Here is a 26959-nt window from a genome sequence, read left to right on the forward strand (position 1 = left end):
TGATAGGAGTCAGAAAGAGAGGAGTAATTGTGTTTATCAAATGCATTCCTAAACCCTTGTATTAAAAGTGACCACTTGAGGGCAGTACCTCTCTGGGAGCAGTGAGGGCCTAGATTACAGGATGGGTCAAAAGGTTGGGGTTTACAGTCACTATATAACTGAGAATGCTTTTAAGGTTCTGATTACTGTGAAATAAAGATGTTTACAGAAGAGTTTGATCACCCTGGGGGAATAAGGGATTACTGCATTAATGAGTAATCAAAGAGCTAAGATAGGTTAGTATTATAAGTTGCCCTTAGAGGTTAATAAGCTATGTATATATTTATGGGGAATTTTTCGTAAGTCTGTGTGCACTGTGTAGAAATGTGCAGTGCAGGGGTCAGCGAACATAAGACGCTGATCTCAGCTTCTTCCATTTCCCGACTAGAGGCCTGAGTGTTGAATGGAACAAAAACAAGTATTAATAGAAAGTTCAAGTCTGGGCTAAATGGTGGGGGGTGGGGGGGGGTGGGGGGGGGGTGGGGGTTCGGTTCTTCTAGGACACGGAAGGGCCACGAGGTCGAGATATGGGGAAGTGCACATGTGAGGAGGGGGGTGGACATGTGCTGGAACTTGCTTATGCAAATTAAGGTGTGTTGTCAACACGTATGCAAAGTAAGGAGAGTTGTGATGTATAAATTACACCTGTTGGAAGGACTTTTTGGGAGTCGTTGTGGGGTAGTCACCTGCTGCAATCCAGACATTAGTCTGAGCACCGGAGAGGATTACCACGTAACTTTGGATGAGTGGAATAACTTGGTCTGCAAAGGAGTTACTGTTCTGATGCAATTATGGATTAAAAGAAATGCTTTCTCTGCATCGTTGGAGGATTACAGGACTGTGATCTGGATATACGTAACAATGTTGGAAGAGGTATTACCAGAATCTACTATTTCCAAAGGAATAACAGGAATAGCACCAGAGTGGATTACAACAAAATTTTTATTGGCCCAAACAGCAAAATTGGATACATGCAGATCTGAAATCTGGATCACACTCTTTCCAGCTTCCCCCTGGGTTCCTGTCGGGTCTCAGGTGAGCAGCCGGGTGTGGCCACACCGTGCTGCTCTACTCCCTCCAAATTACATATTGTGGGTGATTCTTACTCTTCTTTAGGAAAGCATAATACCAGTTAGGAGTTAGGATGAGTGAATTGAATATTATCTAATGTTTGATTATTTGTCTGAATGATTTATTGGCTATGCTTGTGCCCTGCTAAACTATATTTTAATACAGCATCATTCTGCAATTAAAGACAACAAGTTGCAAGTGCTGTTTTCATCCCTGAAAAAATACTTATATATCTAGCTCTGGGTGTAAAAAGTCAGATTACAGCATGCATAATAATAGTAGAGGTTCTGAAAGGTTACCTAATCATTAATGTAAACATATCCTAGAGGTTGTCTATATGTCCACATCTCTGAATTAAACCTAGCAACTTTCCAATTGCAAGATCCATTAGAGGAGAAGCTGCCATTAACAGGCGTGTCTGGTAGTTCAGTTTAACTATACCGAAGTGGCTACTCGGTTAAATTAATTATCAGAGGAAGCAGGGATAGGCGTCTGGATGAAGGCAGTGAGACAACTAGGCGAATTCTCCTCGTCTACCAGCTTAAAAGTTCTGCAGCATCCCTCTGAGCTAGATCTCAGAGGGCAGTAGAACCGGACCCGTGAGATGGAGAGCTGGTCCAGTGATTCCCAGACAGCTGAGTAAGTTAATTAGGGGGTCTCTGGCCCTGAGGATCAACAATATGTGTAACATGCATGTGTTTCAATATTTTATATAGACTGCGTAGCCATAGTTTTGCTGTTGCATGCATACATGACGAAATAAAAAAACGTGTCAACCATGTTGAGTCAAACGTTGTTCTTTTTATTATTGCTTTGTTTATACAACAACAAAGATACCCAAGGTTACCAGTCTTCCTCACCCCACCCCATCCGGGTCCTCTCACGAGCGCAGAAAATGGGTCACGTTCATACAGCCATGGCCATAAGTTTGGACACAAGTACCATGACGCTTGTGAATCTTAGAAAATACCACAAAATTGTCACTTACAATACAGTACACAACTCCTGAGAACTATATTAAGTTTCATATTTAAAAAAAACATCAAAAGAGTTTGGTGTCATTTTGTTATTCTTACCAAATTCGGTTGTGAAAGTACTGCATTTTTTTGTTATTTTCTTCTATTATTATGTTTTGGGAACAAAGTTGTTCCAATTGTTGGAATTTATTGATAATATTATATCCCTTGTTGATTTGTTGACTAATTAAACTGGTGCTGTCAAAAAATATTAGTTATGTTCTGTAATAGACATCAAAACAGACATAGTAAGTCATGCTGTGTCCAAACTTATGGCCATGGCTGTATACATGAGGTCCACTGTGGTCACAGTGCACCTATATGCACAGCCTAACACGTGTAGGTCCTCTCTGACAGAATGTCGGTCCTGCTGAAGCGTTCAGGTTGATGATACTGACCACGAACAGCTGCCGTGGTCACAAGGTACACAGGGGACACCTCCCTCACGACAAACCTCGGTCATGTAAGGCCATTGCACCTGAAACGAGCAAAGATGCGCGACCGTATCGACAATCGACAGTGTTTGACAATGAGACCTACTACGGATTCGAGGACCCTGACTGAGATCGCTGTCAACATAATGTAGGCGTACTACGTAATTAATTTTGCTCTCGTTATTAATAATTGGGGCACCACCTTACTTATGTAAGGAATTAATAATTAATATTCATAACATAAAAATTATTAAATCAAATTTTGATCAGTCTCATATCAAAAAGATTTGAATTCTCATTAAAGGGACCACATTCTTGCACAATGAAACACTCAAAACTGTACTTTGGTCTAAATGAAAGTATTTATTTGCTATTCTATGAAAATAATGACAAGTGAACTATATACAAGGCAGATATGATGTGTGTATATGTGCGTGCATGTCTACGTGTGTGTGTGTGTGTGCGTGCGTCAGTATAATGTGCGTAGGTGTGTGTAGATGTGTGGGTGTGTGAGAGAGAAGGAAATATGGTGAGGATTAGCCAGAGCTAACTCGACGAGGTAACCGGTAATTTGGATTAAGAATTCTACTTGTTTGTAAAAGAATAAACTGATTAAATGAATGAATTAATCAAGTGATTAGTAATCAACCCAGAAGATCGAATCAGAGCAAACTCAGCTGGACTTTACTGGGACGCAGAGGAGCCTGGAGATGGTTTCACAGCAAGCCGGGACGTCTTAGCTTCCCGGATGCTGTGTCCGTCAGTGGCGGCAGTGGTCATCCTGCATAAGGAGATCGGTCCGTTGATAAGAGGTCTGATTCAGCAGAGCTCCGGTGGTCACAGCTGCATGGCGCCGGGTTTCGTTTGATGGAACATCACTTGAATTAAAACTAGGACTCTCAGGCTTTAGCCAAGAAAAATGGATGTTTGAGGAAAAACTGCTCAAATTAAGAAAATAAATGCTGGTGCTTAATCGGTTCTTCAGATGAAAACGAATAAAAGTCGGCTTAAAAATGAGCGAAAATGTCTCCTTCAGTTACAAAAATATTAACAGATAAATAGTTAAAGTTTGGTGATGAGGGAATTTCAAAGATAGAAAAAACGCGCTTTACTTAAGAAAATAATGGGAATCTCCGTCATGGATTCCCAAGGGAGGAAAAGGGGAAGAGAGAAGAGAGTGGACAGTGCTCTGTCCAGCCTTTTTAAAGGTCGGAGGTCTAGGGGCGTTTTTAGAGGCGGAGAAAGGAACTTTCGGCACGAGTCTCCTAGCAACAGCAGTTCCTTTGTTCTCACAGAGAGGTAGAGAAGAGGGAAAGATCTAGAAGTCTGTTAAAATATGATATTAAACACGCAAAACATGGTCTGTCTATCTCACCATATTTCAGTTGTGTAAAAGGGAAACACGTGTGTAAAATTATGTGAATTATTCGATTCAGAGCTATATGTTTAAGTTCTTTTGGATATTAAAATATATATCACAGTGAAAATATAATAAAAAGTCAGACATTTGGTAATAAGTAAATACAATGGTCATCATTCAACCTAAATAAGAGAAAATTCAGAGATTAATAAGGGAAAAAGGAGAAATCACATTAAACCTCAAAAATCAATAATTCTGGTTCTATCAGACATAGAATGGTCCATTTCAAATCTGTTGGAGGTGAAGTCCTTCCTGTCACTTTGGTGAACTTGAAAATTCAAAATACATATCAGAAATATGAATTTTGCAAATATTCTTTGTTTAAGTTCAGTTGAAGAGAATGTGGCTCTTTGTCTGTGTTCTTCTCATTCAGCAGGTCGTAAAAGTTTTATGGCTGTTATCTGATCCTGTGGTGAGAGTCAGAGACGGGACCAGAGAGAGCATGCCAGTGAAAATGAGGTTTTAGCCTGAAAGTTGGTTAAACAAAACATGCATGGCATAAAAGTGAACGTCATTGTCTTTTAAACAAAAAAGAAGAGTTATTTCAGGTGTTTAAATGTTCAGAAGAGACTCCATCTTCCTGTGGATGAAACATACACAGAAAAACACTGTTCCAATCTTCCTCCAGTAGTAATGAGTATTGGTCAGAGCTGAAGAGAGAGAGCTTATCTGAGTTTGATCAGCTGAGGAATTCCAGAGGCCTTCACAGTATTCCTACAATAATAATGATAATAATGTGTGTGTGTGTGTGTGTGTGTGTGTGTATGCGTAACATGCATGTGTTTCAATATTTTATATAGACTGCGGAGCCACAGTTTTGCTGTTGCATGCATACATGATGAAATAAAAAAAACGTGTCAACCATGTTGAGTCAAACGTTGTTCTTTTTATTATTGCTTTGTTTATACAACAACAACAACTACACAGATACCCAAGGTTACCAGTCTTCCTCACCCCACCCCACCCGGGTCCTCTCACGAGCGCAGAAAATGGGTCACGTTCATATACAAGAGGTCCACTGTGGTCACAGTGCGTCTATATGCACAGCTTAACATGTGTAACACGTGTAGGTCCTCTCTGACGGAAGGTCTGTTCCGCCGAAGCATTCAGGTTGGCGACAAAAAGGATGATACCGACCACGAACAGCTACCGTGGTCACAACGTACAGAGGGGACACCTCCCTCACGACAAACCTCGGTCATGTAAGGCCATTGCACCTGAAAGATGCGTGACCGTATCGATACCCAAGGTTACCAGTCTTCCTCACCCCACCCCACCTGGGTCCTCTCACAAGCGTAGAAAATGGGTCATGTTCATATACAAGAGGTCCACTGTGGTCACAATGCACCTATATGCACAGCCTAACACGGTATTAGTGATACGCTGACACCTCTGCGTGCCCTCTTTCATAGTAACAAAAGGCATACGAACATTGTTTTTTGGGAGGACAGTGGCGCGCCATGTCACGCAAAGCGCTTGTACGTGTGTGGGGCCTAGTGAATACACATTTCGAATCGGCCTTGATTTCGACGGGGCGATCGGCCACCAGCGTCAGGGCTGAAGTTAAGATACGAGCGCACACCACTCAACTGAAAGAGTGGATCGAGAACTCCGCCGAGCTACTTCGGTCCATAGAGGATTATACACGTAAACTTGAATGATGGACCACAAAGAACGAAGTTGCACGGCCGCGGACGACCATTTCTAAGGATTTCGACGGAGAATGGCGATTCCTTTACACTCAAACGGGGTCCCTGTTCGGATACATGAAAGCAATCCCTGAGACCGCAGCGATGTGCACGAATGCCGAATCGGGCTACGTGGAGACCGCGGAGTTCACGATCCCCCGTGAGTTAGCGACAAGGTTGATAGACGAAGAAGAAGAAGACGAGGATGACACCAATGGACCCGGTGGTGGATTGTTGGGAATCCGCCGTCGTCCGGTCGCGTGTCCCTGTTGCGCAGCAGAATTTCGGAGCTCGGACTACTTGAAACATGTGCTTCTGGAGATCGGATCCCGGGGCAATACGGTCCCTGCTCGAAAGCAAATAATGGACAGGTCGCAGAGAGGGAAGTGGGTGGTGGACGAGGCGTCAGGCTGGACCGAGCCTATTTACAAACCTCGCGACCGCCGCAGTATGTGCGAAATCGGTAACTGTCTAACGGAGCTGAACCTCAAACATCTCCTTTCCGAGACCGAGTTCTCAGAGGCTTTGGACATCACGTTCCGCGGTATAGTAAACGAGCTGACAGCCCGAAATTAAAAGCGACCATTTTCTCTTACTCCTACAAATCACGGAGCTCGCTCGACGAAACGGGTCACCCGAGTTCAGATTTTTTGCCACCCGAGTGACCCTCATCGGAGAGTGAATTCGAGCGTCCTCGCGGTCGGCTTGATGTCATAAGCGACGAACTGGTTACGTTGGACTATCTAGTGAGGGTTACGACGGTGAACGGAATGCCCGTGTTTTCTCGGTACAAAGTGACCGACAAACACAAACGCTTTGCAAGTGGCAGAGTGTCACCCGTTCAGAAAGTAAATGTGTTTCTGGAGACCTTGAGGACGAGGGGCGTCTACATCGAAGCCGCTTTGTGTACCCAGCTCGCGCCATGGACCAGAAAGATGTTCAGGGCCAGGGTCTCGTTCGCCGAGCTTACAGAACTCAGCTTGGAACCACTGTGAATGACAAAGGGAACGGCTCGATCTCACGAACAAGCTTGTCTGCGTAACAATCGACGATCTACCCCTGAGCGATTCTGTTATAGCCCCGGAGGGCGAACCCTCGCTCGTGGCGTCCGCGGTCGATCACCTGGACGCCCTAATGGAGATGGCCTCGGTGTACTTTCACGAGGCCGTCTGCAATGGACAAGAGCTCCGTGTTGAGGACGTGACAGGGGAGCAGATATTATCCGAGACCCGGGGCAGCGATGCAGTTCGCAGACGGTTTTCCGGGTCGAGGCGGGACACAAAATTGTCAAATAGGTGACGCCAATGTCGCCTACAGTGCGCCTTTATTGGAGCGCCGAAACACACACGTGCAAACAGGAATGATGTGCAACGCAGCTTTATTAAAGCCACAAAACAAAACACATCTGCAAACAGGATCTGCCGTAGACCAAAAGGAATGAAGGACGTTTTCCGTAATAAAGCGGCGGTAAGCCTACGGCCGCTGAGCAGAGAGACCACCCCTCGTGTCTCGCAGAAGAAACCACCCGTGCTGGGCACCGAGCTGAGATTTCCAGCCACCGCCGACTACCCAGCTAACGACAATGGCAAATCCGAGACGTCCAGAACGGCAAAATCATGCTGGGACAACACGCATGTCAAACGCGAACCCGGAGACGCGACGCGCGTCACGTCCCAGCGTTTGAGGCTGAGCTCCGAGCTGTGCTCGCGAGCCTCTCTCCCTCTGGCGGTTCTACCCGAGGGCGGTCGCAACCCGGCCACCTTCAGGCCAAACATGTCCGTCTGGTAGTCGTCGGTCATGAATCGAGACAGGTTGTCCAGTGTCCATGACATCGGCGAGATGCATTAGAGACGGGCAGCCAGCTCCGGTGCTGGTGTACAGCTGCCTGGCGGAAGCCTCCGTCACCCCGGTGATTATCCTTTCAAACAGAGTGGCCCAGTTTTTCACGACGGCGTGCACTCGTTTCGCCAACGTAGCCAATTCGGATCCCGCGGTCCAGCAACTGTCCCATGTCGAAATGTGAGTGTAGAGCACTCCGTCTACCGCGGCCGTAACCACTCCTGTGTCTCTGTCGTAGAACGCTATACAGGTCGATGCTCGACATTCAGGTACTACCGGACAGCGACCGTGCTTGAACGTTTTCATCACGCCCCACAGAGCTACGGTTGCAATTTTGAGCTCCGTTTCCTTCACGGGATCCCGCCTGAGGCTAACGTCGTGACTTATCCAGTTTCCTATGATCTTACAGACGACTGATATCAGATTCTTCGGAATCGAATTAGCCATCAACATCTTTACGGTGTCGGACAGTGCACTCAAAGGAACCTCTAAGACGGAGGGTAAGGTGTCGGCGTGTGCGTCCAGTTCGTGTTGAGCCTCGCGCATGGCAGCGGGTGGACTGAGACCGTTCGGTATGGACCGAAAGTGCCGCGTCCGACGCAATCTGCTTCTGTGCCCGTATCGGGATGGGTTGCAACTCGTACGGTTCGCGGCGTCCTCCTCCTCCTCCTCCATGTAGGCCCCAGGACACGTCGATTGTCTTCCTGATATGAGATTAGAAAAGGTCGCTTTCCCCGACAAGCCCGCGCCCAGCCCTCTGAAAGTCTTCCAGGGTACAAACACACAGGGGACAAACCCAGCGAGGACTGCCTACCTGATCATGTTTCTGAGTGTGGTCTTGAGGTGGTCAGCTACGCGACCAGACGAGTAGTATCCCACCAGATACCTGACCAAGCGCGTAGAACTATCGCTGTCGTTCCCTAAAACGTTGTACAGTAAGAGCTCTATGGACAGCGATGGGCTGAACGTATTGACAATCACCGCCAACTGAGGGTCGTCACCCACGTACAACCACGATCGAATATCTCTGTGAAGCGGTACTAACCCGTAGTCCTCGTAATTGACATTCTTGTCCGATCTACCACCTTTCGTCGCACGCTGGCTTCTCATGAACTTGTCTAGTGCCGAGGACGAGGGTCTGTTACGTAAGGCCAGTTCGGCCAACTGACGCTCGAGACTCCCCAATTCACTGCTCATCCTGAGACTCCTGTTTTACTTTGGCTATTGTAATAATAATACTTCTACTACTACTAATAATAATAATAATAATAATAACAATAATAATAAGAAGAAGAATACGAAGAAGAAGAAGAAGAAAAGAAGAAGAAAAAGCTGGTACACGATACAGCTTAAATTGACTGGACAAAAAACATAAACAAACAGACAAAAAAACACGATGACGACGATGATCCGAACCCAAGTCGGGCTGTCCAAGAGTATAGTACAAGCACTCTGCGCCCTAACAGATGTGGTGATATCGAGCGGTGTACATTTTTTCACCTTGCTTCACACGCATCCATCAGACCAAGAAAATGCCCTAATACTGATCCGCAAAAACGAGGAAGCTGAGGTGGACATCGCTATACACACGGTCTCTAGGTCCATAGCTAGCCTGGATGCTATCATAACGCTCCTAAAAGAATCCATGAATAACGCGTCGGGGTCAACGTGCAACGAGGACTTTGCAAAGTTCCACAACGAGTTACGGTCATGTCAGGTGGCCATTTCTCAAATGTCCTTCGACTTCAAAAAATTCCTGGATCCAGACGGTGATTCGCATCACCTCCAAAATCTAATCGATTCTTACTTGTGCTCTTCCGGACATCCTGTAAAAATTTGGTGAAAATCCGTCCATGACTTTTTGAGTTATGCTGTTAACAGACAGACAGACAGACAGACAGACAGACAGACAGACAGACAGACAGACAGACACACACACGGACAGACGGACAGACAGACAAACAAACTCCGGTGATTACATAACCTCCTGGCGGAGGTAACAATCCCACTCCGCCCACTCCACCCGCTAACCAGTCTTCCCCAAACCCAAAGATATAATACAAAAAACACAGTCGCACTATAACCAAACCCACCCCCCCTCTGGCCCTCGACTACACACTAATGCAATGAATATTAAAATATAATATAAGGCTGGGCACAGATGAACCAGAAGAGGAAACGCACCCAAGGAGCTGTCTGCACCGAGAGCAGCAGGTCGCCCATGGCAACCAGGGCTCCAACACAGGACACCGAGAGGAGGAGTGGGAGTGACCCCCAAACCTCCACCAAGAACCCACAGCACAGCACCCTGACAGCCACAGGCGAGCCACGCTCCCGATGCAGAGAGCTCCCTCAGAGGAAAGACTGGAATAAGATAAAATGATAAGAGCAGATAAAACATAAAACATAGAACCCATTATAAGATAATAAAATAATACATACACCAATAAATGACTGATAATCGATTACCAAGTCAAAGCTAAACTAAAAATAAATATCAGTTAAAAGCTTGATTGAAAAGGTGGGTCTTGAGCCTGCTCTTAAAAATATGGACATTCTCTGCATCCCTGAGCTCCTGCGGCAAGTCGTTCCAGAGTTTAGGGCCATAGAACTTAAAAGATATCCCACCCTGAGTCTTTAAACTGACATCAGGAATTTGGAGGAGACGCTTGCCAGAGGAGCACAGGGTCCGCGAAGGTTCGTAGGGTAAAAACAGTTCTGAAAGATGAGAAGGCCCAAGACCATTAAGACACTTAAAAACCATTAAAAGAACCTCAAAATTGATCCTAAAAGACACGTCGAGCCAATGCAGCAATTTTAAAAAGGTGTAATGTGGGCCTGCTTTCTGGTCTTCGTCAGGACACGAGCTGCTGAATTTTGTAAAAGTTGTAACCCTCTAATACCCTGCTTCGGAAGACCAGAAAGCAGGCCATTACAATAGTCAATACGACTGGTGATAAAAGCATGCATCAGCGTCTCCGTGTTGGCCCGAGAGAGAATGGGGCGGACTCTGGCTATATTTTTTAGATTATAGAAACCAATTTTGGTGATGTTCTTGATGTGTGGGATAAAATTCAGCTCAGAGTCAAAAATCACGCCCAGGTTTTTCACATGTGGTGAAGGATTAAAAGAAAATTCTTGTAGTTTGGGTAAAATATTCTCTCTCAGGGGCTCAGGACCGATGACTAAAACCTCAGTTCTGTCCTGGTTAAGTTGGAGAAAGCTTTCTGCCATCCATGATTTGATATCTAAAATACAATTAAAAAGTGCATCCACTGGCCTTGTGTCATCAGGAGACACGGAGATGTACAACTGTGTATCATCAGCATAGCTGTGAAAGTTGACTCCGTGTCTCCTGATGACACTGCCAAGACGGAGCATGTAGAGGTTAAAAAGCACTGGACCTAAAATCGAACCCTGGAGTACACCACATGTGATCCCATGAACCCTTGAAGAACAGGTGTCCAAACTCCCCCTAAAAGTCCTGTCTGTGAGATAAGATGTAAACCATTTGAGGACAGCACCAGAGAGGCCGATGTGTTTTAAACGAGCTAAAAGAATAGTGTGGTCTACTGTATCAAAGGCAGCACTTAGATCCAGTAGAACCAACACTGTCAGCTTATGTGAATCATAATTTAGTCTAAAATCATTTAAAATCTTTAAAAGGGCCGTCTCGGTGCTGTGGTTTACTCTAAATCCAGACTGAAAATTCTCTAGGACATTGTGTGTGCTAATAAAATCATTAAGCTGAATAAAAACAAGCTTTTCTAAAATTTTGCTTAAAAATGGTAAGTTAGACACCGGTCTAAAATTGTTAAAATCTTTAAAATCTAAATTGCTCTTCTTCAGCAAGGGCCTCACCACCGCCCCTTTAAAGGCGGCAGGAAAGACCCCCATCTGAAGGGAGCAATTCATCATGTATAAAAGTTCATCTCTAAAAAAATCATAAAAGGACTTAAAAAGTTTGGTGGGAATAGGATCAAAAAGACATGTGGTGGGCCTCACTGAGGAGAAAACTTTATCAAGAGTCTCAGCAGTGACCAGGACAAAACTGTCCAGTGGTTCCTCTGGTGAAGACAGACACTCAGATGCATTTAAAACCATGTTACTCTGAGAAGATAAAATATTACATCTGATAGTGTCTATCTTCCTCCTGAAGTGGTCTGCAAACGCCTCACAAAGGGAGTCAGAAGGTTCAAAAAGGTGTGTTAGAATCAGGGTTGATTAGTTTGTTAAATGTTGAAAAAAGAGTTCTGGGATTATTCTTGTAGTTACTGATTAATTTTGAGAAGTAGTTATTGCAAGCATTCCGAATAGCTTTATTGTATTTTTGTTGTTGTTCGGAAAATATTTGTTGATTTATGGTTATTTTGTTTTTCCTCCACCTCCTTTCCGCCGCCCTGCAATTCTGTTTGAGTCTCTTTAATTCAATATTATTCATCCATGGAGATGTAGGTTTTACTTTAATGTTTTTTGTTTTCAGAGGAGCGACTGTGTCTAACGCCAACTGTAACCTACTGTTAAAATTTTCAATAATAAAATCACAAGGGGCGGGTACAATGGTAGGAGGGAGCTTGTTTAAAACCTCTTTAAGATTTGCAGCCACCTCAGGAGTTAGGTAGCGTCTCCTCACTGTTCCCAGAGGAGATCTCCCGCTGGATAAAACCGGTGATGTTAAAAAACACACAGTAGTTATCAGATATAACTAAGTCGACTATGGAGGTCACATCCGCAGACAGGCCATGTGTGATGACCAGGTCCAGGATGTGACCTCCAGAGTGAGTCGGCTGATCAGTGTGTTGTTTAAAATCCATATAGTTAAGAACATTTAAAAATTCAACTGAGTAGGCGTCTAAAAGGTTGTCCAAGTGCAGATTAAAATCACCGGTTAAAAGAATCCTATCATAGGAGTTGTATAAAAATGTTAAAAAATCAGAAAACTCTTTGATAAAAGGACAACGTTTAGATCTGTCCGGTGGTCTATAAATAGTCACACATAAAATCCTTGGGTTATTAAAAACAAAAGCGTGGTATTCGAAGGTGGTAAAATGATCAAATAAAATGGGTTTGGTGGCCAGTGTATTGGAAATGATTGCTGCTGTGCCCCCATAACCCTTATCATTGCGCGTAGAAAAATAAAAATTAAATCGGGAGAGGAGGCACTACTGCATCCATCGTACTCGTATCTGTCCTGAACACGGCACATGTGTTGTTTGTGTTTCTGTTGTTATCTGCTCAGAGCTCACAACGCTCCAGTCAGTGGCTCCCTCCTCTCCAGCCGAGAGGTCACTTGTCTGTCTCTTAACCCTTGTGCTCGGTCCCGCCTTGGTGGGGGCGTAATCGACCCCAGGTTCCTAGGAGACCATACATGGACACCATCGGAACGTGTTTTTTTTTAACTAACCCTTTGTGCTTCAGTGCGTAGTAGGTGTACCGCCGGCGGTACACCTACTAATTTGCATAGGAATTTCAAGAATGTCCGACGGCTGCAAACACAATTATACAAACACTATACGTCGATGGAAAGCTTAGATTCTCATGAATCCGCCGGTATAAACCACCTTCAGATGCGATTACCACAGCGGGTGAGAAAAACACATTTGTCCGACAAAAACGAATATTCATCCATCCGTTCTCTATACACGGCTTCAACGCACACAGCGCGACTCACATTTCCGGGTTCATTATTACACACAGATGAAAAGATTCCACAAAAAACGGCCATAATCCAACCTTTTACATCCAGACAAAACAAGCCAGTAAACTATTTTGTCCAAAACATGTCCTGAAGTCGGTATAAAATCCACGAATCGGTCGTTTTCAAGGAAATGCATCTTGCAATGCACGTCCAATATTCCCGGTATTTTTCGTAATTTTTTTAAATTTAAAAATAGAATATTAGCGATTTTTTGAACTGAAAACGGCTGGAATTGACTGCAGCTTAAAGGGTTAAAGTAATATTTATGTAAAAATAAATATCATGTCTCTCGTGCACTTACTGGAGGGGGGGGGGGCGTGTGTGCCAACGAGCATTTGTGTGTCTCTGTACATCCTATTGTCAGTGTGTATACTTGTATGCGTGCGTTGGTGTATGGGAAGTCCAGACTCCGAGGACTGCTTTGACTTGCTTTGTGTTTGTGTTGCTGTTTATGAGTAATGTTTATGGCACTTACCATATACAGAATCGCAGTTCTGTACAAAAAAAAAGAGATCTCCTTCTTCTAGTCAGCCTGACCGTTTGCAGCACTGCTACATTTTCTCAAGATCGAGAATGACATTTGTTTTGGGTTTTCACACAGCCACCTCACCGGAGTTCCTCTCGGTGTCATCGTTAACCCTTGTGCTCAGTGGGGGTGTAATCGACCCCAGCTTCCTGGGAGACCAGACATGGACACCTTCAGAACGTGTTTTTTTAAATTAAAGTAATATTTATGTAAAAATAAATATCATGTCTCTCGTCTTGTGCACTTACTGGAGAGAGAGAGAGAGAGAGAGAGAGAGAGGGTGTGTGTGTGTGTGTGTGTGTGTGTGTGTGTGTGTGTGTGTGTGTGTGTGTGTGTGTGTGTGTGTGTGTGTTTGTGAGAATACCGCTGTGAGACAGAGCAGCCACAGGCCTGACAGTAAGCAAACTGGACCCAGTGGACGGGGTGACCACTCAGGTGGCAAATCTGGAGCTGGACATGAATTCCCCCTTGCTCAGTGAGTGTGTGTGTCTGTGTGCCAACGAGCATTTGTGTGTCTCTGTACACTGTATTGTCAGTATGCACACTAGAATATACTTGTATGCGTGCGTTGGTGTGTGGGAAGTCCAGACTCAGAGGACTGCTTTGACTTGCTTTGTGTTTGTATTGCTGTTTATGAGTAATGTTTATGGCACTTATCATATACAGAATCGCAGTTCTGTACAAAAAAAAGAGATCCCCTTTTTCTAGGGCTGTAACTGCCAAATGCAACAGTTCTACAAGATTGTCAATACTTGACAAAATCACACACATATGGTATTACATGCATAAATCTCTGTGTGGTGCTCCGTGCAAGAAGACATGATATTCTGTTACATATAAGGTCTTAAAAACATCATTACAAGCTTTATTGATCACCAGGGGAGGATACTGTTGCATCTCTTTCCAGGCAGGCTGAAGGAAAGGATCAGTTGCACAATAGCACCTCTGCAGGGAACACTTTCACAGGACGGATGTACGTATGTTGTAAAAGGAACTGTACTCGGGTTGACCTGATGGCTAGTGGTCACCAGGTTAGTGACATGACAACCAGAAGCCCTGCTAAAATACATGCACTTACTGTGCACAAGTTTTAGCAACTTTAAATGTCTTTTTTCTGGTCACATCAAATTTTGATTTGATTCACTGATGCATTCATGCATGAAATAGAACCTTTTTAAATGTTATTTCACAGATCTGACAACATACTCAATCTCAGCAATTCCACAAACTGAAAATGTCTACATTTGATGTGGAGTCGATTAGTTCGTCTAGTTTCTGAATGTTTGTAATGTACAACATGTGTCAATAGGAATATGAGGAAGTGAATAAGAAAAAGCAATACACAAATAATGCTATAATTATCCTATGAACGACTGTGATTTGTGTGTGGGTGGGGGGGGGTCGTGTTTGTTCTTTAATGGCAAGACTCTTTTGCTTCCGTCAGCATGTTCATTTTAAGATAATTAACTGTCAGATTATATTAGCTTTTAAATCTGGGATGTGATCTTAGAGAACAGCAGGGGGAAAGGAGGGAGTGGTTGAAGAACTAAAGAATATGCAGGACGCACACACGCAAACACACAACACTTTAGTTTTTTTCCTCTTCTCAACACACAGATACAGTGCCTTGTGAAAGTATTCGGACCCCTTGAACTTTTCAACCTTTCGCCACATTTCAGGCTTCAAACATAAAGATATAAAATTTTAATTTTTTGTCAAGAATCAACAACAATTGGGACACAATCATGAAGTGGAATGAAATTTATTGGATATTTTATACTTTTTTAACAAATAAAAAACTGAAAAGTGGGGTGTGCAATATTATTTGGCCCCTTTACTTTCAGTGCAGCAAACTCACTCCAGAAGTTCAGTGAGGATCTCTGAATGATCCAATGTTGTCCTAAATGACTGATGATGATAAATAGAATCCACCTGTGTGTAATCAAGTCTCCGTATAAATGCACCTGCTCTGTGATAGTCTCAGGGTTCTGTTTAAAGTGCAGAGAGCATCATGAAGACCAAGGAACACACCAGGCAGGTCCCAGATACTGTTGTGGAGAAGTTTAAAGCCGGATTTGGATACAAAAAGATTTCCCAAGCTTTAAACATCTCAAGGAGCACTGTGCAAGCAATCATACTGAAATGGAAGGAGTATCAGACCACTGCAAATCTACCAAGACCCGGCCGTCCCTCTAAACTTTCACCTCCAACAAGGAGAAGACTGATCAGAGATGCAGCCAAGAGGTCCATGATCACTCTGGATGAACTGTAGAGATCTACAGCTGAGGTGGGAGAGTCTGTCCATAGGACAACAATCAGTCGTACACTGCACAAATCTGGCCTTTATGGAAGAGTGGCAAGAAGAAAGCCATTTCTCAAAGATAGCCATAAAAAGGCTCGTTTAAAGTTTGCCACAAGCCACCTGGGAGACACACCAAACATGTGGAAGAAGGTGCTCTGGTCAGATGAAACCAAAATGGAACTTTTTGGCCACAATGCAAAACGATATGTTTGGCGTAAAAGCAACACAGCTCATCACCCTGAACACACCATCCCCACTGTCAAACATGGTGGTGGCAGCCTCATGGTTTGGGCCTGCTTTTCTTCAGCAGGGACAGGGAAGATGGTTAAAATTGATGGGAAGATGAATGGAGCCAAATACAGGAGCATTCTGGAAGAAAACCTGTTGGAGTCTGCAAAAGACCTGAGACTGGGACGGAGATTTATCTTCCAACAGGACAATGATCCAAAACATAAAGCCAAATCTGCAATGGAATGGTTCACAAATAAACGTATCCAGGTGTTAGAATGGCCAAGTCAAAGTCCAGACCTGAGTCCAATCCAGAATCTGTGGGCAGAGCTGAAGACTGCTGTTCACAAACGCTCTCCATCCGACCTCACTGAGCTCGAGCTGTTTTGCAAGGAAGAATGGGCAAGAATTTCAGTCTCTCGATGTGCAAAACTGATAGAGACATACCCCAAGCGACTTGCAGCTGTAATTGCAGCAAAAGGTGGCGCTACAAAGTATTAATGCAAGGGGGCCGAATAATATTGCACGCCCCACTTTTCAGGTTTTTATTTGTTAAAAAAGTTTAAAATATCCAATAAATTTCGTTCCACTTCACAATTGTGTCCCACTTGTTGTTGATTCTTGACAAAAAATAAAAATTTATATTTTTATGTTTGAAGCCTGAAATGTGGCGAAAGATTGAAAAGTTCAAGGGGGCCGAATACTTTCACAAGGCACTGTATGAAATTATGGAACACTGATACTTTGCCAGCTGCAAACAGCGCAGCAGCAGTAGAAAACAGATCTCAGTGGAGAACAAGAACATTTCTTCTCTTTATTTCACCCCCAACTTTTCAGCTTCCTGTGTAATATTCTACAATCCAGGCCTTCTGGACTTCACAAATCATGTCAAACAGCATGATTGATTCAAGAGAGAGAAGAAGATGAATTAATTGTAACTTTGACCTTCTTACAGGAGATAGTAGCAACTGGTGAGCTTTGAACCGAGCATGAAAAAGAACCCAAACATGCACAAATAAATGCTGGTTAATCACTATACAGCATCTAACATACAGTGCATTTAAAATAGCTATCGAAGCTCAACACTGACAGTTGTTAGCATACTCATCATTTTATGCAAGTGTGAGTGTGTTTGAATAGAAGTTGAAGTCTATTGCTATCAAAACATGCAGAGATTAACAGCAAGGATGGAAGACATTTCCCTTAGGAATGACGCAGCAGAAGCTTGGTATGTGGATGTGTGCGTTGTTAAAATTGTGCATATGTGCTTTCTTCTTCACTTCTTCGTTTGCTATTCTGTTTCTACCCCATAGGGGTGTAACATCTGCGCCAAGCTTATGGGTGAAAACTGCATAATGGGAACACCACCTGCATATTGTGGCTTGTGCAGCCATTGGTGATATAATAGCTGCATAGACACACACAGAAAAAAAATTGCAACATCACAGTGAAATTGTTTGATGACTTTGGCTGCTAGGAGGTTGAAGAACTGTATCAACATAGGCAGTTTATTGTTATGCCACCATTTACTGACTGTGTTTTCTGGGAGGCACAAAACAAACTGTTTGCTCTTTCAACCAGTAAACGTTATCTTTTGGCAGCAGTTCAACCATGTCAGGAAGAAGGTTTACCTTTGCCATCACAGGCCATAATACAAGACAGTAGGGCTAAATGCTGAAGCAGCAGGAACTCCAAACACACATTTTTAATGTGAATCAAATCAGAATAAACGTACAGATTACCATCCTTTTTGGCATCCTCTGTTATTTTTAAACTGCCACATAGATCAGGCTGTCGTTTAGATTTTGTATTTAAGTAGTATTTTAAAAATGAGCTGTGTACTGGATCTTCTGGACCTTTTGCCACATGTCAGTTGAGTTTCCATTAACCAGAAGTATCATAATTATTTTGCACAAAGTTGACTTCATCCAAAGATGTAAGAGTTACGCAACAGTGGAATTACTGCGTCATTGAAAAAGCAATGGTGACTGGCAGTAACATCATTATCAGCTGAATCCATTTATTTATCTGGGTGTATAAACTTTTTACTGCTTGTTATTCTGGCTAACACTACATTGGCTGCATAGAGATCCTTGATTGTGCACTAAAAATTTAAAGTTTTAACCTAAAATGACATAATTATCACTGTGGAAAAAAAAACCCAAAACAAGTTTTGTCTGTAAATGACACAACTAAAGAAAGATCCTTGCAGCTGGAAGAGTAATTCAGAGACGAGACTAGCACTTTGCGTGTATAGATACTGAGTAATGAGGTAGCGAGCAATGCCGTATCACAAAAAAATGATTGTTAGAGAAAGGCAGAAATTGTGTTTTGAAAGGTTTTCCACTGGATTTCACCCACACTCTCTTCTACCAGCTTTACAAACCACTGACAGGCTTTCATTTTCACATGCAAAAGCCCAGGACACCAGGTTAATTAGTGGTGCTGCTGTCTGAGTGTCGAGTAGCATGTTTGTATGGACTATAATTACATCCCCCCATTAAGCTACCAACAGAACATAGATGCTTGTTAGGGAGACAGACCTATGTTTAAAGAAACAACTTGATACACCGCAGCTTCCTTAAGAGCCTCTTTGACACTGGGATTAAGATAGATGCAAATGCATCGTACCACGTGGGCACTTACTGAAAACAGAAAGATGTGGTTATTGTTTTATTGATGTTTTATTTTGCGAAGTGCACACTTTAATGGTAAGTAGATGGATCATTCAAGGTGGTAATGAAGGCCACTATGCACTGTTGCTTGCCTACCTGGTATCGACAGTTCCAAACACAGCTAAAAATTATTTGAGAAATGACAACTAGTCATGTAAAACAAGAACGCAGTGATATTGGGTCATTGTTTAAAACATTTCTTCATGCACCGGACTCAGCGGAAGAAATATGTCGAGTGGAAACCTGCTGTGACGTGAATCAACAAGCACGACGTTGGGCAACATCAGAATACGACAGACATCTGGGTGTACATGTTCGTAACTTTCAGCCTCATAAACCATAAAATGTCTGTGAATTCTTTGCACCTGTGCATTCAGTTCAGCGATTATGTGCTCATCTTGACATATTGCTGCATCCTGTGTCTCAGTTCTCGTCCTCACTGTGTTTCATCATCTGCACTGTTCACACGCTCAGTGCTTTTTTACTGTTGCTTTTTTGCACAGCATCTTGGGAGAACCAAGCAGCCACTGTTTGCAATCACAGAATGTATGAGAATGTATGAGCGCCCAAGAGACAAGGACAAATGGATTGATTGCAATAAGTTCGCACTACTAATTCTAGGTGATGAATTTTGCATTCTAAGTGGACTGAAACACAACCACTGCAAAAACAGCTTCAACAATTGACCAGTATGTGGTTAAGAATCGCTCATTTGTGCAAACATATAATTCCAAAATCTACCCTTACATGTGACAGAGAAGCAGAAAGAGTGTTAACTTCCAGCAACAGCCACCTTGATAATTATTTTTGTCACAACATGTGGAGAGGTTTGGATAAATGTAAATGGAGAAGCTGGGAATGACATGACTGATTGTATGAGCAAAAGGAGAAAAACAGCTGCAACAACACAAAAGAAATATGTCAGAGCATGGAAAAATCTCAAACATAAGACATAAGCCTGAATGAACACACCTACAAATGGTGGCATCATTTAGTGCAGACACATAGTCAGAGAACTAATGACAGATAATAATCAATATGAACCTATTTTTCATTGTCATTCTTGTATATATCGTACATATTAATGATATTATTATTATTACTACACATATGTTTAGTACTGCTGTGAAAGATGTTGCTACAGTAACAATGAAAATTTCCCCTGGTGTGGGGAGCAATAAAGGATGATCTTATCTTATCCTGAGATTGTTTTATTGTACTTTACTACATTGAGATCTTATATTAGTTATTCAATTCAGTTACTGCTTCTCTGAGATTCTAAGGAGCTTTTTATACCCACCTTCATACACACAAATGAAACACGTGTGCATGAACATGCATATAAACTTACTAGGTTGGTAGCTCTCAAGGCTGAGTGGCTAGTTTTAAAGGGATCAATACCGGGGAGTGAATTGCCAATTTCAGTTTGTTCTACTGAAATTGTCTTGCCTTGTGTTCTAGAGGGAGAGCACCTGAGATTGGCAGTGGCAGAGTGGAACTGGATTTGTAAAGAAAGAAAATCAAGAATGATCAGAGTGATCTCATAAGAACTTGGACGCCTACATCTCCGTGCATGTACACAGACACCTAGAGATGTTCTTATGGTGAACACATGGGGCCTATTTCACAAAGCAGGTTTAGGGAAAACTCTGAGTTTGTTAACCCTGAAATGAGGGAAACTCAGAGTTTTCCGTTTCACGAAGCGAGGTAACTCTAACCAGGGAATGCGGGGTAACTCCAGCCTGTTTCACAAAGAGGGGTAACTTAAACTCTCGGTCAGTTACCGCAGTAACAGACTCTATGACTCTAACCTGGTCACCAGCAGGTTTATCTGAGAAAACCTCCAGTTTCTCTCTGTCTCCGCCCTCTTTCAGCCACACACGCTGTTTCATTTCCTCATTCATTCAGTCAGTAAGCGGGCGAGTTTTGGCGTAGAACAGCTTTTATTAACGATCCAGTGGATAAAGGAGCAGCATTACTGCACAGATAATTAAATATTCGTTGGTAGATTGTTATCAGACCGAGCATAAATGTTCTCGCATTTCCGGACAATTATCGGTTTAGCGGTACCGTTTCGTATTCGTTTTAAGTCCATAATCTACATAAACAACCTAATCTGTCCTTACATTTACACTACCAGCCGCAGTCATGCTCTCACATCCAGCAGATATTGTGTGTTGCGCTGCGGTTCTTTGCAAATGGAAGTTTTTACATGATGTCGGAGATGCAGAGCACTACAGTAAGACAACTGTATGCAGGACAGTCAGAAAAGTTTTCCTGGCTCTGAAACGACTTTTACTCATCATTGTGCATGGGATTGCAGGTGAATGATGTAGAGATCTGTTAAATTCATTTTAAATCATATTCTGTTAATGACATTGTGCTGCAGCCTCAGACTGGGATTAGTCATTTTAATTTCTTTTAGGATTTCCCAGTGTGATTGGCTGCATAGATGCACACACATCCCCATCACAGCTCCCTCACATCATGAACAGGAAGTCCATTCACAGCATAAATGTGCAGGTAGGCTACAGGTAGACTGACTACTGTTTCTAAATGTTAAAGACTGCATCATAATTCAACATCTGTCATTCTCTGCACTGTCCAGATCAAATGTGATGCTGCATACATCATTTCTAATGTGGAGGCCACGTGGTCTGGGTCTGTTCATGACTCCAGGATTTATGGAGAGTCTAACCTGAGCAACAGACTGCAGCGTGGTCAGCAGCCTAAAGATTTTCACAATAGAATTCTCTTGTCTCTCTCCTTTAATATACTCTGATGTATCCACTATACATTACAGGAGAGTTTGATGGCCTTCTGCTGGGTGACAGGGGTTACCATGCCAACCCAGGCTGATGACCTCATACCCTGACCCTGAACCAGGCGCCCAACAGAACTTTAGCCGGGCTCACTGCAGGACCAGAGCCCGGGTGGAGATGACCATAGGCCTGCTGAAAGCCCGTTTCCAGAGCCTACGTCTCCTCAGGGTGACCCCTGAGAGGGCCTGTGATATTACTGTGGCATGTGTTGTTCTTCATAATATTACCACTATTAGAGGAGAGAAACACCCTGCCCTACAAACTGAAGACCCAGATGATGAGCCCATCCACCTGCAGCTATCCAGGACAGCGGAGCAGTCAGAGACACCGTATGCAATAATCACTTTAGAGTTTAAGTCACCATCATCACCACCACAGCAAATAAAGACATGATACACATTTCATTTGGTCTTCTTTATTTCCTACAAATAAAAGATAGTTCAGTTCATGTTCCAGTAGTTAACATAATTCACCTGTGACCATCACCACCTCTAACTTGTGCTCCAGTATTTCAATTTCCAGATCTGCCCTCCTAATCTGTTTTTTGGATTTTTCTCAGCAAATGCAGTTTGTAAATCCGTTTTACTGATAACTGGGAATACATAGAGGACATTAAATTATACAGTTGCACATGAATTCCACAGAATGAAGCTCTGGTGTTTCCTGAACATCCATCTCACTGTGTCAGTCTGTGCAGTGGAAGCTGAGGAACCATCCTGCTGCTGTCCAGCCATGCTCTGTTAAAAAAGATGAGAATGTGCAATACTTCAGTGTAGGCTAAATGTCACACTCTATATTCCACCCAAAATGTGAATGAGAAGAGAACTATCAGTAACATACCTCTGTATGCCTTTCTGGATCCCCCTCTGTAAAGGCAGCAGACACAGTTTCATCCTCTTCATCCTAGATCAGTGACATGTTTCAGTAAACTTAAACTACCATTTGGATAAATCTTTGGAGTGTTGCTTACTTACAATTACAAGGTCTGTGGTGTGAAGTGGCCAGAAGACAAAAAAAGACACAAAAGAGAACTAAATAATCATATATATATATATATATATATATATATACATACATACAGTGCCTTGTGAAAGTATTCGGCTCCCTTGAACTTTTCAACCTTTCGCCACATTTCAGGCTTCAAACATGAAGATATAAAATTTTAATTTTTTGTCAAGAATCAACAACAAGTGGGACACAATCGTGAAGTGGAACGAAATTTATTGGATATTTTAAACTTTTTTAACAAATAAAAACCTGAAAAGTGGAGCGTGCAATATTATTCGGCCCCCTTGCATTAATGTGTTGCTTTTACGCCAAACATATCGTTTTGCATTGTGGCCAAAAAGTTCCATTTTGGTTTCATCTGACCAGAGCACCTTCTTCCACATGTTTGGTGTGTCTCCCAGGTGGCTTGTGGCAAACTTCAAACCAGACTTTTTATGGATATCTTTGAGAAATGGCTTTCTTCTTGCCACTCTTCCATAAAGGCCAGATTTGTGCGGTGTACGACTGATTGTTGTCCTATGGACAGACTCTCCCACCTCAGCTGTAGATCTCTGCAGTTCATCCAGAGTGATCATGGGCCTCTTGGCTGCATCTCTGATCAGTCTTCTCCTTGTTGGAGGTGAAAGTTTAGAGGGACGGCCGGGTCTTGGTAGATTTGCAGTGGTCTGATACTCCTTCCATTTCAATATGATTGCTTGCACAGTGCTCCTTGAGATGTTTAAAGCTTGGGAAATCGTTTTGTATCCAAATCCAGCTTTGAACTTCTCCACAACAGTATCTTGGACCTGCCTGGTGTGTTCCTTGGTCTTCATGATGCTCTCTGCACTTTAAACAGAACCCTGAGACTATCACAGAGCAGGTGCATTTATACAGAGACTTGATTACACACAGGTGGATTCTATTTATCATCATCAGTCATTTAGGACAACACTGGATCATTCAGAGATCCTCACTGAACGTCTGGAGTGAGTTTGCTGCACTGAAAGTAAAGGGGCCGAATAATATTGCACACCCCACTTTTCAGTTTTTTACTTGTTAAAAAAGTATAAAATATCCAATAAATTTCATTCCACTTCATGATTGTGTCCCACTTGTTGTTGATTCTTGACAAAAAATTAAAATTTTATATCTTTATGTTTGAAGCCTGAAATGTGGCGAAAGGTTGAAAAGTTCAAGGGGGCCGAATACTTTCACAAGGCACTGTATATATATATATACATGCAACACGGTCTCACGGGGATTCGTGAAACTGTCACGTCAGTTTTTGTTTCGGTTTCGTGCGCACCAACACGATGTCGTCATGTTTTTCGTGCCGCTCACCACGAGCGAAACCCGCTGTGGTAATCACATCTGAAAGTGGTTTATACCGGCGGATTCATGACGATCTAAGCTGTCCATCGGCGTTTGCGGCTGCCGCTGCGGCCGCCACTGCGGCCGCCACTGCAGCCGCCGGACATCCTTTAAATTCCTATGCAAATTAGGCGGATTCATGACGATCTAAGCTGTCGATTGGCGTTTGCGGCCGCCACCGCGGCCGCTATTGCGGCCGGATGTCTGGCGGCCGCAATGGCGGCCGCGGCGGCAGCCGCAAACGCCAATGGACAGCTTAGATCGTCATGAATCCGCCGGTATAAACCACTTTCAGATGTGATTACCACAGCGGGTTTCGCTCGTGGTGAGCGGCACGAAAAACATGACGACATCGTGTTGGTGCGCACGAAACCGAAACAAAAACTGACGTGACAGTTTCACGAATCCCCGTGAGACCGGGCTGATACATGCATCCATGACCTTTTATACCACCGTTTTATAGGCATCTAATTTCTTTCTGTTGGCTGAGCAGAAGTCTATGTCAGTTTAAATAGGCTTAATTATTTAACAGGACATGATATGGATGCAGACATTTAGGCTATGTGTGGATAAAACAACTGCACAGTCAAACAGCCACTTAATATTTAGGCTACTGTACAATGTAAAACATGACCAACATGAAGTACCTCCATGAGATAATGCCGAGGTCTGACCTGTTTGAACATCCATCCATCCATCCTCTATACACCGCTTTATCTTCATTAGGGTCGCGGGGGGAGCTGGAGTCTATCCCAGCTGACTCGGGCGAAGGCAGGGGACACCCAGGACAGGTCGCCAGTCTGTCGCAGGGCTACATACACAGACGAACACTCACACTCACATTCACACCTACGGGCAATTTAGAGTACTCAATTAACCTCAGCATATTTTTGGACTGTGGGAGGAAGCCGGAGTACCCGGAGAAAACCCACGCATGCTCAGGGAGAACATGCAAACTCCATGCAGAAAGATCCCAGGCCCACCCCGGGATTTGAACCAGGGATCTTCTTGCTGCAAGGCGAAAGTGCTAACCACTACGCCACTGAGCAGCCCCCTGTTTGAACAATGTTTTTATATTTCATCTTAAGCTGCTGCGCTTCTCCCCCGCGAGATTTCACCTAAATGAAATGACTTACTAGGCTGCTATTCAGACAGTTATTCCCTGTAATATTATTACGATTACAAAGGACTACATTTAAACTTACGCATTGATCCGGGCTGTTCTCCACGCCGTCTCTCTCTCTTTTGCAGCTGCAGCGGTGTTGCACTTCTTTCTAAAAACGTGTTCAAACTCGCAATATGAGCGCGTTAAAAACTTCCAGTTCAAAAACGCAGCCTTTCGCTTCCCCGTTTCCATGGTGACTCGTCGAATCGCGGTTCCATTGATGCTGTCTTTTCAGAGTTGCGGTGCACGCGCATAACTCCGGGTCAAACTACTCCGAGTTGATTAACCCAACTCAAATCAGCCGTTGTGAATCCGAAAACTCAGAGTTTTCTATCTCTGAGTAGATCAACTCAGAGTTGCGGAAGAAACTCAGAGTTTCTTGAACCTGCTTCGTGAAATAGGCCCATGGTGTCCAAGCCAAATTATAGAGACAGTGGTACAAGTGCTGCTGTCTTTCAATGCCTTACCAACACGAACTCAAAGCTCAAAGCTCAAAGCTCATTTTGGCTCCTTCAATTGTTTAGCTCAAGGAAATCAAGGTCCGTGTTGGAAGACCTGATGACTGTGTTTCTAGAGGGTGATGAGCTCATTCAGTTGATCCTCTCTGTTCTCCTTTGTGGGATGGCATGGACTGAAGCCATTAAACTACAGAGTGTTTTGGCACTGATGGATGTCTGGCCATAGAAACTATATACAATTTAAACCAGAGATTTGTTGTTATTCTGAGTCTAAATAACTATTTTTCTCTGCATTTGAGTGATCCACACCAAGTTGCACTGGACCACTGTAGATCTCTTGGGGAAAGTTCACTCACTTCACAATATCATGTTTAAAAGAGACCTGCTGTTGAACAAATGAGCCTACCTCAAGTTTGCATGTTTTCTCTGGTCCAGTGAGGGTTTTCTCCTCATGCTCTGGCTTCCTTCCATGCTTGGTGGGTGAACTGATATTTCTAAATTTGTCATAAGTATGAGTGTATGTTGCTATCTGTCTCTGTTACGTAAATTTTTTGTTTCTTTTTCGTGCGCACCAACACGATTTCGTCATGTTTTTCGTGCCGCTCACCACGAAATGTTTTCGTGTTGCTCACAACGAAACCCGCTGTGGTAATCACAGCTGAAAGTGGTTTATACCAGCGGATTCATGACGATCTAAGCTGTCCATCGGCGTATACTGCTTGTGTGATCGCGTTTGCGGCCGCCGGCCGCCGGACATTCTTGAAATTCCTATGCAAATTGGGAAAAAAAAAAAAAAAAAAAAAAAAAAAAAAAAAAAAAAAGGTAAGTGTACCACCGGGTTATGGTTATGGTTAGGGTTATGGTTAGGGACGATGTCATGCAAAATATAGCGTTGGATTCGCCATGGTTTACATTAAAAATATAATACACACATTCGTTTGAAATACGTTCTGGGTGGCACGAAAAGTCCGCCGTTTAAAATACATTGGTGCGCATTTCGTGGTGAGCGGCACGAAAACATGACGAAATCGTGGTGTGATGGTGTACCCTCTCTCCAAATGTCAGCTTGGATAGACTTTCTACAGGATAAAGCAGGGACAGCTTATGGACAGATGGATGAATCATCTCATATTCACTTTCTGTTTGAAATGGCAAATAGTGGAACTATTTGCTGCAAGGCAGATTGCCAAAAGCCTGCTTTGCCCGCTTTCTTTGACTCC

At 43.3% G+C, this 26959-nt stretch overlaps 1 protein-coding gene and 2 long non-coding RNA genes across 5 annotated transcripts in view; 1 reads left to right on the plus strand and 2 right to left on the minus strand.

The window, feature by feature from the left end:
* Positions 1-26959, minus strand: part of LOC110972432 (zinc finger protein 391-like) — a 240306-nt gene that overhangs the window by 64216 nt on the left and 149131 nt on the right. The window lies entirely within an intron of this gene.
* LOC127533206 (uncharacterized) lies at positions 21242-22056 on the plus strand. Its single transcript, XR_007940986.1, has 3 exons — positions 21242-21459; positions 21545-21656; positions 21740-22056. It is a non-coding gene; the product is annotated as an uncharacterized LOC127533206 (long non-coding RNA).
* LOC127533192 (uncharacterized) lies at positions 22158-25478 on the minus strand. 3 transcript variants are annotated; one of them, XR_007940970.1, is made up of 3 exons: positions 25322-25478; positions 22599-22661; positions 22158-22495 (listed from the first exon to the last, which is right to left on the minus strand). It is a non-coding gene; the product is annotated as an uncharacterized LOC127533192 (long non-coding RNA). The 3 variants fall into 3 exon arrangements; XR_007940971.1 differs by lacking the exon at positions 22599-22661; XR_007940969.1 differs by lacking the exon at positions 25322-25478 and having other exon boundaries at positions 22599-22741.

The sequence above is a fragment of the Acanthochromis polyacanthus genome, chromosome 3, assembly GCF_021347895.1.
Source record: "Acanthochromis polyacanthus isolate Apoly-LR-REF ecotype Palm Island chromosome 3, KAUST_Apoly_ChrSc, whole genome shotgun sequence".
Classification (NCBI taxonomy): Eukaryota; Metazoa; Chordata; class Actinopteri; family Pomacentridae; genus Acanthochromis; species Acanthochromis polyacanthus.